This window comes from Hipposideros armiger, unplaced genomic scaffold, assembly GCF_001890085.2.
Source record: "Hipposideros armiger isolate ML-2016 unplaced genomic scaffold, ASM189008v1 scaffold_42, whole genome shotgun sequence".
NCBI lineage: Eukaryota > Metazoa > Chordata > Mammalia > Chiroptera > Hipposideridae > Hipposideros > Hipposideros armiger.
In genome coordinates, this window is record NW_017731392.1 from 771,248 (window position 1) to 788,144 (window position 16,897).

The following is a 16,897-nucleotide window of genomic DNA, read 5'->3' on the forward strand; positions in this document are numbered from 1 at the left end:
TGTATCCACTAAATTCTTTAGGAACACTGTCAATTTCTTTGACCATATCTGGGTAGCTCAGGTACAAACTAATACGGTAATTTATTTTACCAGCCCTATTCCGTTTGAAAGCTGATGACTTTTTATGACCATGAAACATAAATGTATGTATTATAAACAGCACATATAGTAAAATTTTTACCATAAATGAAATATTATCCAAGGAAAACTTTATTAACTGCATATTGCTGCATAACAAATTACTCTAAAACTTAGTGGCTTGAAGCAACAAACATTTATTATCTCAGCTTCTGTGGGTCAGTAATTTGAACAGCTTAGCTCTGGCTCTGGGTCTTTCACAGAGCTGCAGTCAAGATACGTCATCTGGAGACTTTACTGGGGCTGAAGAATCTGCTTCCAATGTGACTCACTCATGTGGCTCTTAGCAAGAGACCACAGTACCTCGTTGCTTGTTGGCAGGTGACCTTAGTTCCTCATCATGTGGGCCTCTCCATAGGCTTGCTTAAGTGTCCCATGACATGACAGCTGGCTCCCTGCAGAGTGAGTGACCCAAGAGAGAGAGCAAGAAGGAAGCCATAGTACCTTATGTCCAAGTCTTTGTAAGTGGCACAAGGTCACACCTACCATATTCTATTCATTAGAAGTGAGTTACTAAGTCCAGCTCTTGCTCACGTGGAGGGGAACGAAGCCCCACCTCTTGAAGGGAGGGTATCAAAGGCTTTGTGATTAGAGAGTAAACTACTACACGGATTTGGAAGGAGTGGTTTCTCTCACCCTTTCCTGAAGGGACCTGCCTCAGGACACCTGTCCTTTTTATGCAACCAATGTAGGGAAACAAGTAGTTTCAATACGGAAAATTAGAAATAAGTCTGCTTTGTCATTCAGGTGGGAAATACACCTAGACTTCTCTCTTCTACTCTGCTCCTATCTTTATGAAATGGGAACTGTGACTGTCACCCATAAAAGCTTGTGGAATGCTTTAAAACACTGTATATTTTTACCTTTATGCAGAATTGTGAGAATGTTGTGAAGGTGGGGGCATTCCTGCACCTGTTCCAACATCTCATTGACTCTAGGGTAAAATGGGCCATCCAAATTGCCTGGACAGGTATGTCCTTCCTCAGACTCCATTCTATTACATATCTTTCAAAACTCCCAACTTGAATGGTCAGGATGACAGATGAGGCTGTGCTTCAGGCCAAGGTAGATCATAAGATGAAGAAAAGTTGCCATCTTCCAAAAGCAAAACCCAGTGAAGTAATGTGCAATCCTGAGCAAATGTTTCTCCTTCTTAATGAGAGATAGCAGAAAAGAGGCAACTACTCATTTATCTGAGAATGGGAAATTTAAATGGAACCCAATTTGGACATCTAAAAGGATGATCTGCTGTGATTCCTTGCTTGGGAAAGGCCAGTTCTGAGGACGGGGTAGCCAGGTCCCTGACAGGGAGGAGGGGGTAACTTTCTTCAAGGAAAAAGTTGAATTGTACCTGGCTCTGGATCTAATTCAATTTGACTACTTAGCAGAAAAGATAAATTGAACCCACAGAGAAAACTGAAAATAGCATTTTCCTGGCAAGTCCTTCAATGGGCTCAGTGCATTTAGATTTATGAGGGGGTGAATGACCTTCTTTGCCATGGTTTTCACATTTTCGTTTTTCTAGGACTGATTTTCCATCTGGCCTAACCAGACCTAAGGTTGCTGAATCAAACAGAACCAATCTGAGTGGAGCTGGCTGGAACATACATGCACAGAACCGGAAAAAACAAATAGGCTCCTTTCTGAAAAGACTATGGTGCAGAAGCCTAATCCTTCTCCACTCTGCTTACCTCGGATCGTAGCCCTGAAAGAATACATTCTGGTCTTCCAGTTCCAGAGACGCCACTGCCGATGGAGCAACAACAGGCCTGGGAGTGTTTCCATCCAAGAAGCTGGCTGTGTGAAGAGGAAGGGTAGCATTAGTAAGTGCAAAGACATTGTCATTCACACCTGGTTCCCATCCCAGCATCCTGGGGTGCCACGGCTGGAGAAGGCTGGCATGGTCTACCGGTCTTCAGCAGCCCCAGAGGAAACATGGAAATGCAGTGCAAGTTTCCATACGCTCAAGAAGGATTCAGGACCAGGGGAGCACTGATCAACTCTGGGGATGCTTTCTGCGGGTATCTGGCAGAACTGACGAGGGGACATTGAGGTAGAAAGCAGCAAGACCAAGCGAGGGCCTGAACACTCCTGGGATGTCAATAACCGGAGGTGGGAAGCATCTCAGGAGAGGCACCCGTTGCCAGAATGCTATGGAGGTCCTCCACACTAGGGATGAAGGAAGACAAGAGAGAAAATCCAGAATTAATTGAACTCCAAGAAGAAAAGACTGAGGAAACACAGAGCCTCTGTAGAAATGATTAAGATTATATGTTCTGACATTAAGCACATTAAGTTTCACTATGGAAAATAGTGTTACATTTTTTGTATACCCAAGTTTGTGGCTTAAGAAAATTCGAACCTGCTTCTAAATGTTTCATTCTCTGTCTCTTCCTATGCTTTCTCCTGTTTTTCACACCATGCAGAAGAAGGGAGCTGTTTGAGGTTAGTGTGTCTCTCAGCCAGTGACTATAGGTATGCAGTGTGAGTGACAGCACCAGGAAATCTTCTAGACCAGAGGCCAGAAAAGATTTTCTTTAAAGGTCCAGATAATAAACATTTTAGGCTTTGCAGACTATACAGTCTCTGTTGCAAACTCTCCAATTCTTCCACTGAAGCACAAAAGTACCCACAGACAATACACAAATGAATGGGCAGGGCAGGGCTGTGTGCCAATCAAGCTTTGCTATGGACATCGCAAACTGAGTTTTATATAGTTATCATGTATTACAACATACTGTTCTCCTTTTGATTTTTTTCCAAGCATTTAAAAATGTGAAAACTACTCTTAGTTCCCAGGCAATACAAATGCAGGTAGTGGACTAGATTTGGCCCACAGGCAGTCGTTTTTCAACCCTTATTTTAGATTAGCCACTGCCCTCCGCACCATAGAAAGGATTAATTTATTCAGATTCATGGCTCCAGGTAAAAAGGTCCAACTCCTTAGGAAAATGCCCAGGAGATAAAGTCTGCCTGGGAATCACAGAACTTTTTCCCATGGGATTTCCCTGGGAATCGCCCTTTTTACATGGCTTTAAGGCAAGTGGCAAATTTGACACCTAACTCAGAGAAGCCATAACTCACATTCAAACTGCTACTATGTTAGCAGAAGGTGCCAGCTGGGCTCTCAGCCCCAGGAAGACAGGGCCTGTGTCTGTTTTCCCTGCTAGTGTATTCCTGGGGTCTAATGTAGTATCTGACACAGAGTAGGGTGTTGATTGAATGATTGAGTGACTGAAAAAACACTTCAACGCTTTTCAAACTGTTTTTTTACTCCCACTTACATGAGTTACACCACTCTCACTTTGAAAAGGCCTATTGCAATGATTAAGAATCACCATGCATAAATAAAAGATTTTCTTCGAAAGCTGGACCAAAGTTTCATGTCAGTGTGAAACTGCAAAACCATTGTTAGCTGTTTAAATGGGACCTGTTTGCAATAAGAAGCTAAAGAAACATAACTGCATATATCAGAGACTATCCTTAGTAAGGAAAGTGCCACCCTGTGCCTCTCTCCTGACACTCATTTTGACCTGTGGAGGTGGCTCCACATTATGCTCATGACGTGAAAAACTATATACCTGGGTAACTTACTGGGGACTGTGACATGACACTGAAATGCCTTCTGCTTTGTGCTAACTTGGCAGCTCTCCCCACTTTAAGCCACACAACATCTAGGCAGAAGAGAGCAAACTCAGAGAAAACCACACAGCTTTTGGTTACCTTAATTCAGCATTTAATATGAATATGCTTCATAGCTCTCCTTTTAAAGTTTTCTTTTTAAACTCCTACATACGTCTGCAAAGCAAATCATGAGAATGTGGGAGACTTCGGGATGATAACTAATGTATGGTTACCGAGAAGAGGCAAAAGAAAAAGATCAAAGATTAGTTTCTCTGAGCTGGGTGGCACCTTGGCACCGAATCCTGGGAACAGACGCTGGCTGATTTGAATAAAAAAGAGCAGAAATAGCCAAAGATAAGAAATAATTGGCTAAAAGAAACAAAGCCATACTTTTGATGAGGAACAATAAAGTTTTCCAAGCAGATGTTAGGATAACTGACTTTTCCAAAACAGCTTTAAGGAAAACTAGGAAATGGGAAACATTGCTAACTATTTTTCCCCACAGTTGGAATTAAAGCATGGTCAAAGAAGAACAGACCCTTTCCACAGCCTCGGCGGGATAAATCAATCGAGTGGAGGGCTTTGTGTTCCTGGAGAAGATGTCAGAACCCATCCGGGAAGAAGAAAGGAATGTTTGCACTGAAGGTCACGAGAGCCCTGTAAAGATAAACGCTGTTTATAATGACGTGAAAAGGCTTCCAGGAAGAAGGGGAGCCAACTCGCTGGTTTAGGATCAATGGAAAAGGAAAAACTCTTCTCGTTGAAAACGTTTAGTCATTTAGACCTTCTAGAAAGTCTGTGAAACTTTCAGGGGAAAGAACCCAGAAGTATGATTATGGAAAAACATTTATGTTGTTGAACTGTTAAAAGTATGTTGTGGATTTACACAGGAACTGGTCATTAAAAAAAAAAAAAAAGAACTGAAAAGGTTTCTGACAGCAAGCAGAAAGCAGGGACTAACAATCCCTCCACCCTGTTTTTTAGTTGACCCTAAAAGTCCTTAGGTTAATCAGATATTCATGGCCAATGGAGGTATCTAGGAGTATGGAAAAAAGAACACTAACCTGAGACTTGGAAGACCTGGTTTCACATTTCAGCTTCAACACCTTCTAACACTGAGAACTGCTACTCATCATGTAACTTTCCAAAGTCTTAGTTCCCTTGCCAGTTAAGTGAAGACAATGAGCGTTCCTTGTGGGGTTATTGTTAAATGAAATAGAGTGGACACATAGTACATGCTCAGTGGATGGCCTCGATTCTGTTGGATTTGTATCAATTTAGTAGCTAACTAGATGGAGCACTTGCTATGTGTAAGTACTTTGTTCACACTGCTTTGGTCTTCTCAACAGCCCTATGACCAAAGGGAACTGTTATTCCCTTTATACAAGTGAGGAAACTGAGGCTTGGAAAGGTTAAGAAACTTGCTCATGGTACAAGATATTAGTAATCAAGCCAGGCAACCTAGCTCCAAGCCCCTTCTCTTACCTGACCTAAGGTAGGGGAGAGAGAGAATGACTGGATTTATACCATCCTCTTCTGCTTCATTTCTATTATGACACAGGGAACGAGATGAGGAGGTTTTCCTCTCTGAGTAGAATAAAGAGCTACTGACCTCATTCCAATAACAAAAGTTAAAGGGAGTATCCTTAGATAGAAAAGATCCAGTAATAACCAACACTTCATGGTATAGGCAGTGTTCTAGATGCTTTATCAAACGGATTCATTAATTTTCTCAACAACCTTATGAGGTTGGTGCCACCATCCTCTCCACTTTATAGAGGTTCTGAACAAACATGTGGTAGAGCTTGGCTTTGGACCAGCCACTGAAGCACCAGGGCCACACTCCACCATGACACGGCACAGCTCTTGATGTTGGGCTTTTAGCAGCAAGCCAACAAGGAATTATTGGCGCTGCCCTGCCAAGTGTTGGGGGGGTGGGAGGGGCAACATAGCCTCACAGAGAACTGTAAATTGAATGTGGAAGAAAAATGGTATCTGTTGATGACTTATAATTTAAGTGAGTAGGGACATTTTAAGTTACCCATGTCCTACCTAGGGTTCCAAGTCTTTGGACTTCACCAAAGACAATAGCAAAGGTATCGGAGCTACTTTTAATATTTCGGAATGCCTATTAGTGTGTCACTAATCATATAAAACAGTCTTCGCATATGGTCACAAAGCCTTAAAGAAGAAAACTTTTAGGGAAAAATGTTATTTCTAGATTTGAGCAAGGCTGCAAGGATTCCTCCCTCTGGCAATGAGTGAATTTGGTGCTGTTAGAATTGAAATAACCCTCATGGGGTGTCCGATTTGCCCTAACAGAGAAGATACCCCGTTCTCAAACAGAATTCAACAGGACTCCAAAACTTCAACAGAGAAGTGGCTGGCAGACATGAAAGGCAATTTTAGCCATTTACTTGGACTTGCCAGTCACCATAGGAGCAGAAGAGGCATTTTTCTGCCAACTCGTTGAAGCTCATGCCAGAAGGATCCTGCTGTTTCTTAATTGTCCTAAAAGCTTGTAGCCAGCAATTTCCCTGCCAAGCCTGACCTCACTTTCATGTTTTTGTAAAACGCAGATCACAAAGTGTCCTGTTGAGAGTGGGAAAACGAGAAATCACTTCCCTGTCCTTCCTCTCTTCGGAACTCACCACCTAATCTGTATGAGGTCTCCCTGTAAAATAACACATCCGTGGCCATCTCCAAACGTTGGCTTCCATTTAAAAAACAAACCTTTGAGTGCCTTCTGATGTATGATCAATCCTCATGGCAAACATCTAAGATAAGGGAGGGGAAAGCAGTGTCACTCCTATTTCAGTGATAAGCTAACCGAATTGTGACTGATGGACATAAACATCTAGGTGTGATGTAGTAAGCTGTAAATTACAGATGAAATACAGAGTTTGCTCTCATTTTTCTTAAAAAGAAAAGCCAGCACTTTTCATTCCATAACATAACTCTGTGTGTGTGTGTGTGTGTGTGCGCGCGCGCGTGTGCGCACACACATATGTACTTGTGTGTGTAGCGTGGAGGAGAGGGACTGGAAAACATGGCAAGAAACCTTGCAGCATACACTCTAGTAACACCCTTGGTTACCATCTCAGTTGGGAGTGAGTGAAAGGGACTATAAATGAGAATGCTCGCTTTTATATCAATGTAACTTTGTGTTGTTTTAATGTTTTATGAGAAACATACATTACTTTTATAAATTCAAAAATGATTTTTAAAAGGTTTAGAGTAGATGATAAATGTCCCACCCAAAGGATAAACTTGGGTCTTGCCCTCTAAGAACCCCTAGTCTTGTAAAATTACAGACAACAATCACTCACTAGACCATCTAAGGATAAAATGTATTGATTTTTATCCTTATCATATAGCTTCCCTGGAGAGTGTTTTCTGTGATGCTTCTACCATTAGCTGCCACAGTGTGCTTCCACATGAAAGAGAGCTCCAAGTTGTGTGACAAACAATCAAAAAGATGCAAAAAAAAAAAAAGAGATCATAATGACCCTCTGCGAGACCATGGTCCTAGAGCTGCAGCCCTTTGCTTCTTTATTTCCCATCTCCCTTCCTACAAGTTGACCTCTAGCAGCGTCACAGTCAAGTCACTGGTTTGGAGAAGGGGCTTTACCACAGTGTGAGGCATTGGGACACATCTCAAGGAAGCCTGAGTTAAGACTAAGGATGTTTTAAAGTCCAGCCTTTCCTAGTGCAGATCTTTGTCTGATATCCTGAGTATGAATAGTTCTTCCCAATTCTGCTTGCTGCTACCTATCTCCAAATTGCCGAAGGCTTTCTCTCAGCTCTCCTTGTCCTGAGGCAGTTACACCATCTAATCTGCCCTTTAAGAACCTCTGGTAGGTCCTGAGAAAGTGGAGGTCCTGGGTCCTCTGAGAGTCACCAGGTGAATGTTGATGCTTCCTGGTCAGCACACCCCAAAGTGCTCTCCTGAACCAGCTCCTCGTGGCATCATCTTCCATACTTTCTCTTGTTTTTCATAACTCTCTTTACACCCGTAATGGCTGCCCGCACCTAAAGCCTGTACTCTACTTCAAAGCCTTCGCCCACCCAGTTTGAGTTTAAATTACAATATATTTACATGGACTAATAATCAGGTTGTTTGTGTTCTTGTGCTGTCTCTGGGCCGCAGATGTGTGTCACTTCACCTCTCCAAGCTTCAAGTGACTGGATGGGAAAAACTCCATCATTGGCACAGATGGGTTCACCAGGCATCCACATAAACACACTCATGCACATATTTTCAAAATGAGTTTCAATGCAAGGTAGTTTCAATGCAAACTCCACTTTCTACTAGCACATATAATCTTGGGCAAGTAAGTTCTTTAGTCTCAGTGGCCTCATCTGCGAAGTAGAGAAAATAATACTTCCTTCAAGGGGTTCTAAAAGAATGACTGAAATCTTTCCATTATGAACCTGGCATAGAGGAAGAACTTGGTAAATGGCAGCGGCCATCAATTTCCTTCTCTGGTTCCCAGGATCTTACCAGTGGGCACATATTCTCTCCTAAAGCACCCTCCCTGCACTCTTTTTTCCTTCCTTCTTTTTGACTATCTTAACTGAGCATTGTTCAGTTTCCCCATCTTTTTTTCTCATTTGCACTGAAAGTGGTCAAGGGCTGGGAAGAGAGTAGATCCATGTCTTGTAAATGTGCCAACTTGCACTGATTAACGAATGGCAGTGGTTGCACCTACATTCTTCCAACCTTGGTGGCCAAAAGAGACAATATGATTAAGCTGTAGAACTGGTCCTGAGGTTAACTGAGATTGTCTATTTAAATCATAAGTTCATGAAAAATGTTTTATTGCCATCACATCATATTCTTGCAAGGAAAAGCCAACATCAATATTAGATAACTTCCTAAAAGTATTTTCTCAAGCTTTTTGTGTGTGTGTGTGAAAATTACATTGTAAGAAAAAATGTACAGTAGTATAACTTTAATATCCCTTTGATTTATTTATTTTTAATTCATTTTTATTTGGTTTTCTGACTATATGCTTATTTTTGAAAATTGCAAATTACAGAAAAATATTTGGAGGAAATTACAAGTAAAATTATCCAAAATTACACTACCCCAAAACAAATATTATTATTTTTTTGTATTTTCTTCTCTGTAAATGCATTTAAAGTTAAGAACGTATTTGCATATATAGTTTTGAGTCCTCTGAACATTTTATGATGTCAATAAAATTTATTTTATAAACAAAACTTTTTAAAATATGCAATTGTCTCTATATTTAACCAATTGCCTTGTGAGACATTTTGGTTGTTTGCAGTTTGGTTAATTTTGTCTACCCTTCATCCCTTCTCCTTTCTCCTCTTTGATTATTAGCAATGCTATGTATTTTGACATGTTTATTTACCATTAATATTTGTAGTTATCAGTTCCGGCCATTTTTCTAGTGATGGTGGAATCACTGTCATTGTCCTCATCATAGCATTTGGGGCCAAGGATGGTCAAGGCCAAATTTGCTCAGAAAGTTGAGTAGAGAACTACAGGCTAGAACAGGCTTGATCTTATTCCCAGCATTTATCTTCCTTATACTGGCATTCCCTAGGCCCAGGTGGTGATGAAAAGAGTTGTATTTGTTGCCAAGAAATCTATTAGAAATGGCCATCCAGACCTGGTGTGGGGCCTGAAGCTGAACAGGAAGGTACCAAGTCATGAGTGAGCCTTCTCTAAAAAGCGCTAGGCTCAGCTAAGGGAATGACATCCTAGAAAGAACAATTAATGGGGGTGGGCAGGAGGAAACATGAAATTTTTCTTATCTCTAAACAGAAAAATTATTCCTCCAGGGAGGAATTAATTTTCTTCTAAGTAGTTTCCCTTTTGCCTGAACCTTTACCTCTAGGATCAGCTCAACTCGGAAATATACAGAAGACAGAGAATGGGAAATAGACACCCATGCTCCAAATTTGGGATTGTACATCAACCAGGACCTTTCACAGGCCACCTGCCTGCCAAGCTTCCTGATCACCAGATTAAGCAAGTCAAGGAAGGCAATCGTAGCTTGAAGACAAGTAGAAATGTCGATTCATTTTCCAAGGGTAAAAACCAGTTATTTTACTTGTGCCCTAGAAAGACTGGACTTTCCTTTACCATAATTCCTGGCATTGATGCTTGATGAGCTCCACAATTTGAGGCATAAGCACACATTTAGTTTCATCCATAAGAATGTAACACTCTTGAAGTCAAACATAAACTCTTCAACTTCTTTGAAACTCTCACTGCACAGAGGCTGTCCAAAGCTGTCAGACTAGGAGTCATCTAGGTATACTGCTTTGCTAGATGTCAGGTCCTGGAGGGCTGGTTGTCGTTACTTGAAGGGGAGGGAGTGGGCTGGACCAAAATCAGGGGCTAAGGATATCAGCAAACATAAATCAATTAATATTACTGCCCACTCAACACCCTCCTCCCACCCCGTTACTTTGAATACAATCCAGTGTTCCCATGAGGGCTTCCAAAGCCCTCCATGATTTGGACCACAATCCCTTCCTTACCTCTTTCTTCTCCTTGTCCTATTACTATTCACTTCACTCTGCCCACAGGTACAGTGCTGTTCCCTCTGCCTGGAAGAACATGGCCTCAGCTTGAAAGCTAGAGCCAATCCTGACAGCACTAATAGCTGGATGCTATCAGACAACTGCACTCTCAGTAGCTGAACAGGAAATTCTTTCTTAAAGGGAAATCCAAGTGGTTTAATCCATGGTTGCCACTCTCCCCAAAGTAATTGTTTCCAGGAGGAATTCCTCATCACAACCGCCCAACCTGCCAACCATATCTGGGCTGGGTGTCTCAACCATGTGCTCTCATAGCATCCTCTACTCCTGCATCACTGCACACCCACACTCTCTCCCCCACTGCACTGAGGACAGCGGCGGTGAAATCCCCGTATCTCGAACCCTAACCAGGGCTTGGCACATGGAAGTCATTCAGCAGATGGCTGTTGAATGAAAATATAGATGACATGATTCCAGCTGCCTCCATTCCCTTAACCTGCTACAGAATTAATAAACTAATCATGAACCTAGTGGGTATATGAAAATAATAGTACCATTGAGGACTATCAGACCAGCCTTTCTCCAGTGATTGCTACATTCTGCTTGCTGATTTATGCTAATAATTACTGCCACTTTTACTTTGGATATTGATGTAAAACTATACTGTTACTTGAGCGAAAGCTCCCAAACTTCTAAACGTGGGATCCCTGCTGAGGACATAAAACTTTAAAGGGCTCAGAAGAAACCTCTCTCTCTCACACACACACACTACTTTGTAAACATCTAACAGGAAAATTCCATGATGAAAATTTTATCTCAGACTGATTAGCCCCAGACCTTCCAGCCCCATGGCTGAGCCAAAGATGATATGGCATCTTTGTATAAAGGGAAATATGAAAGAAGGACTCATGATTTCTCTCTAGGCCAGAGTGTGTTTGTAAACCTTAATTGTGCAATAGAAATACCTGGTGGAATTTTTAAAATATCAATGCTCGGGCAATACCTGAGACCAGTTACATCAGAATTTCTGGGGGCAAAAACCAGAGAATGATATTTTTCAAGTGTCCCACAAGCTTCCAATGTGCAGCCAGGGCTGAGAGCCACTGCTCTGGATTCTTCCTTTCATTGAATTCTCTCATGGAGCCCTACTGTGTGCCAGGCATGCTATGAGGCACTGTCTTTTCCCTTAAGTTGTTGATATAAAATGGTATTTTATCGATTTTCCAAGGACTGGCCTGCACCCTGGAAGGGAACAAATCTTATAAAGCTTCATTATTTACACTGTCAGGGCACAAGGAGTATAAGAAAAATGTTTTCATATACCATTTTCTTAAACTATCCCCTTATCACCTTAAAAGAATCATTCAGCTCAATTTTTTTTATAAGAACATTGGAACTAAAGCCATTCCACAGATGAACTCTATAGAGTTTAATTTATACGCTTGAAATTACACATGATGGGATAAAAATCATTAGTGTTTGAGAGTTCCCAGCATTCTCTCTCCACCTTTGCTCTCTCAGCTCTTTATTCCTCCCTCACTTTCTATGAAAAAAAAAAAAAAAGACGGTGGTGGGGAATCTGCCTCTTGTGAGAAAAGCGATTAGTATGGTACACATCCCCCAATCCTCAGGGAGCTTTCTGGGACTCGGGGGGCATTATTCATGTGGAGCCAGTGTAGAACTTACACATGGACAGAGCAGACAGGAGAACAAGGGGCCAGGGTGGTAAGGACAGGGCAGAAGAAAGAGAGAAAAACTCCAAAAAATTTACGGGTGCTGTGGATAGAAGAAGACAGAGATTTTAATGCACTTCCAAGACTGCATTTTTGGATCTACTTAGATGTTTTTGAGAGGGTGAAGTGCAAAAATGAAAACTTCTGTGTGGACCATGTTACCAAACTCTAGCCTCCCCGTGGGCAGGGCTGCAAGGGCCATGCCTTTATCCACGTTACATGGATCTGGTGGGTTTGCAGGTCCATGGCTGGGATGCTGGCTCCTAACACCTGTCACCTCCTCACTGGATAAGTTTTTTTTTTCTTTTTTACTTAAAAAAAGATTATTTTATTTTTTTAATTACAGTTATATACAATATTATATTAGTTTCAAGTGTACAAATAGTGCTTAGACATTTATATAATTTATGAAGTGATCACCCTAACAAGTCTAGTACCCACCTGACACCATACATAGTTATTACAATATTATTGACTACTTGTAGGCAGAAGAAAGAAAGCACTTTTTCGCAAGGATGAACTAATTCTTTTTTTTTTTTTTTAATTTATTGTTAGTTTCAGGTGTACAGAACAATGCAATAGTTACCCTTTTCACCCTCACAAAGTAACAACCCCCCACCCCCCATCCACTGCCCTCCCACCCCCATATCATGCTTATCTATTACAATTCCATTGAATCCGTTCCCGCACTCTACTCCGTGTCCCGAGGTTATATGTATATATAATTATAGTTGACATACAGTGTTATTCAACATCAGTTTCAGAAATACAATGCGTTGGTAAGGCCTCCACATCAACTATGAAGTGGACTCCCCAAAAGGGCATTGGTCCATCTGGCCCCCTAAGAAATGCTTACAACGTTATTGATTGTATTCCTTGGACTATCTTTTTCTATCCCTGAGGCCATATTACAATTACCAATTTGTATTGTCTCATCCCTTCCCCTCTCCTTCATCCCCACCCCCTCCCAACTAACAACCCTCAGTTCTTCCTCTGTGTCTCTGAGACTATCTCCATCCACTTCTCCCATCCATTCAGTTCCTTAGAATCCACGTATAAGTGAGATCATATGATATTTGTCTTTCTCTGACTGACTTATTTCACTTAGCATAATGTAGGATGAACTAATTCTTTAACGAACATTCATCCACCAAGAAGACTTTCGTTTAGGCACTCTTGTTTGCAGAAGAAGTATATATTTCAGTTACAAAAAATGTATGAAATGGAATTGATGAAGTCCCAGCAATCAGTTATTATTAGTTTACCTAAAACCTTTACCATCCCATGGACTAGTATATTGACTGTTTCCCTGTTGAAAAGGTAACTCAGTTCTACACACTTGAACTGAGTTATAACTCCTTCACCTGGTAAGCAGTATAATTGTTACCAGCTAGGAATGTTGTGATTGGCTTCCCAGTGCTCATCTTATTCATCTAAGTCTCTTGATGGATACCCTTTATCAATACTGGCCTTGCCGTTCTCTCAATACGCTGTGCTCTCGCCTGCCTCCGGGTCTTTGCACATGCTCTTTCCTCTACATGAAACACTCTTCAGGTCTCCACGTATACACCACTTCCTTAGGAATCTCATCTGCAGCCCACCCCACTTATCCCAGCTTAGATCAGTCTTTCCTGTTTTATGTTTTCATAGCACCCTGCTCTTCTCTTTCATAGCACTTTTCCACAGTTATAATTACTTAATTATTTGTATAGTTATTGTTTAGTTTTACCTTCTCCTCTGAATTGTTAGCTCCATGAAGTCAGATATTGTAATCTGCCTTGTTCATAATTTACTGCGTCTGCAGGATTTAGTATGGATCGTGGCAAATAGTAGATGCTCAATAAATATTCAATAAATGTTCAGTAAGTGAATGAATATATTTACATTTTTTTCACTTTAGATTTATTTATCTAATTCCTCCTTTCCTTTCACCTTGCTGTTTCATAAGCTATACTGCTATGTAGTTCTACACAACGGTAGACAACTCAAAAGAAACCATAAACCCTGTATGTAGTAGAATAACTCTCATATTCCTTGTTATGTTCCTCTTAAAGCCTTGTAGACTATCTGGTGGTGAATCATTAGATCACAGCAGCTATAAACAGCAGCTATAAACATGTCCAGGCCCAGCATGAACCTAGTCTGACATCCATCTAGTCTTCTGGCTGTTGCAGAAGTACCTCCATCCATTTCAGAAATGTGCTTACTACAGAAATACTATTCTCAGTTTGTTATATTTATGAGATACTGAATTTCCAGAATGCCTTCAATCAATAGAGAATAGGCATTATATTATTACCTGAAGGCAACAGTGATGTAACTGGCTGTAAATTTGGGAATGAGGAAAATAAGATGGCTCTCAGAGAATAATTTTCATATCAAGATGCACTAACTTACCTTAGGAAGAATGGCTTGCAGGACAAATAAGCTTGATTGGTAATGAGAATTATGGGAAAAAATTAAATATATGTTGGTCAAAAGGGGATTAGTCAGTGATGTAGATGTAGTCAGGAGGCAACAAACCCCAGCGAGAGAGGTCGTGGACAACAGATCCTGAGGAACTGTGGTCACATTGGTAGGACCTCTTCTCCCTTGAGAGAGGGTTGATCAGGCTCTGCATCTATTGAGATTTAACAGTCATTTCATCTAACTCCTTCTTTTGACTCTACACTCACCAAGCTACCTTTGATTATAATTTGGATTCTTACATATGTCTGTCTACTGGGGGAGAGTATGTTAATCTTGACAATACGAGTATGTGAATCCGTTTTGGCCTAACAGTTGTGGTTCTCATTGGAAAGACTTGCATTGGCACATTGGTCTTGGGAACTTGGTAAACCTGAGTCCTCCCCCAAGAGAGACATCCCTCGTCCCCAGGCTGCTGTGGATAATCAGGTGACAGAGCATGTAGAGCTGAGGCCAGCGCCAAGCCTGGTGCATCCACCCTAAAGGTTTTCATGGCTGACTTCCTGAGGAGTCGCCTGTCCTCTCCACTCTCCTGGCAAAACTGCAGCCTTGCTGGACACTGTTCCTGTCCAAATCTAAAAGGGAGACCAGTGCTGTTGAGTTTAAGTCATATATACTCAAGCTTAAAGTTGCACATTATTCTCACTTGTCCTTTGATGAACGTCATTTTCTACATGGAAGTTAATTTGGAGAACCGCCAGTAATCCAGTCAGCTCCCAATACACAGTCATTGACACATGCTCATTTCCAGAGAAAGTTTTTCATATGTGGAGTCTGAAGCTTGCTTGGGCTTCAATTTGTGTTTTCAACACCCTTAGTTGTACATTTTCCTGCATTCCAAGTAAATAAGACTAACACACGGTAATAGTCTTAGTCAAGACAAAGAAACAGAATTTGAGTTACTTCAAATTTGCCATTCTGTGTAATCATCTAGAGTTTTTACTTGTTTCAAGTTTAAAATGGCAAAATACAGTATAAATTATGAAATACAACATTTTACTTTGGAATGGGTAAATTTTATTCCATATATGAACTATTATATTGAATAATATTTTTAAATTGAAGGACATTCTTTCTTTATAATTATTAACTATCTATAAAGTAAAAATGAATAAAAAATAATGTTATTACACATAATATTATTTGTGATTTTAACATATATATTATATATATATACATACATTATGTATAATGTAACTTTTATAATTTTATAAACATAATGAGTTATTACCGGTATTGCATAATTACTATTAAAATAATTTTGTCACATAGAGGAAGGGGATGTTTATCTGCTCCAAGTGTCAAATGTCTAGTACTTCACTGGATCTACAGGTCTTTATCTTTTAAAAGTTCCCCAGGGGGCCGGCCGAGTGGCACGATGGTTAAGAACTGGCTTGGGATGCCAGAGGGCCCCGGTTCGGATCCCACATATGAGGGCCAGCGACACTGCCCTCCACAGCTAAGATGCTGAAACAACAGCTCAACCTGGAGCTGGGCTGCTGAGTCGCTGGTGACAGCGATGGCGTAGGCTGCAGCCCCTGTGGCAGTGGGTTGCCATGGGCTACTGTGTGTAGCCAGCAGCCAGCGTGAGCTGCCAGCAGCCAGCGTGAGCGGCCAGCAGCCGCAGTGAGCGGCCGTCCAGAAGCCGGCGACTGATCTGCCTCACCCGGGAAGAGCACAATGATGGTGCCAGCTTGGGCCAGTGAAGCAACGTCCTCCACAACTATATTGAAGAACAAAACGACAGCAACTTGTCTGTTCCCCTTCCCCAATTCCCCAGCACTGTTCCCATCCCCCAATTCCCCAATAAAAATCTTTAAAAAAAAAAGTTCCCCAGGTAATTCTCATACCACTTGTGAGATCATTCACCCGCTCTGAGCCTCGGGAATAGTCACTACCCCATAGGGCGGTTGTGAGGTTTAAATGAGATAATACTAGCAAAGTGTATTGTTTGTGCCTGAAACACAATAGTTTGCCTCAGCATGTACTATTATTCTAACTACCTTGATAAGTATTAATGTGATTACTCCCCTAGACTTTCCAGTTACCATGGAAATGAATAGCAGTAATGCTGATGTTCACTGAGGTACATGCTCAACTGGACTGAAAACAGTTGAAGGATCTTTTCATACTGCTCCATCCTTATGCTTATAATTACTTGCAAAACATTGTTTAGAAGTAATCCTAATATATAATTTCTCGGCATTGCTTTGTATAAACAAAGTCTCAATACTTAATTCCTTCTTCTTATTACTTAACTGTTCCCTTATTGATCTTTATTTTCTTAACTATTTTGTGAAAACACAGGAGCCATGTCTTATTCATCAGCGAGCTCCTTCACAGCACTGAGCAGAGGGCCTAGTATGAAGTGGGTGTTCAGTAAATATTTGATTGACTACATTGTTTAAAGAAAAGGT

The 16,897-nt window shown here is 41.1% G+C and overlaps 1 long non-coding RNA gene across 1 annotated transcript in view; it reads right to left on the minus strand.

Annotated features, from left to right (window-relative positions):
- Nucleotides 1-264: 264 nt before the first annotated feature.
- LOC109380930 (uncharacterized) overlaps nucleotides 265-16,897 on the minus strand; it is a 29,112-nt gene continuing 12,479 nt past the window's right edge. The window contains exons 2-3 of the long non-coding RNA XR_002123582.1: nucleotides 1,830-1,935; nucleotides 265-533 (exon numbers count right to left, since the gene is read on the minus strand). This is a non-coding gene — a long non-coding RNA (uncharacterized LOC109380930). The remainder of the gene's footprint in view (nucleotides 534-1,829; nucleotides 1,936-16,897) is intronic.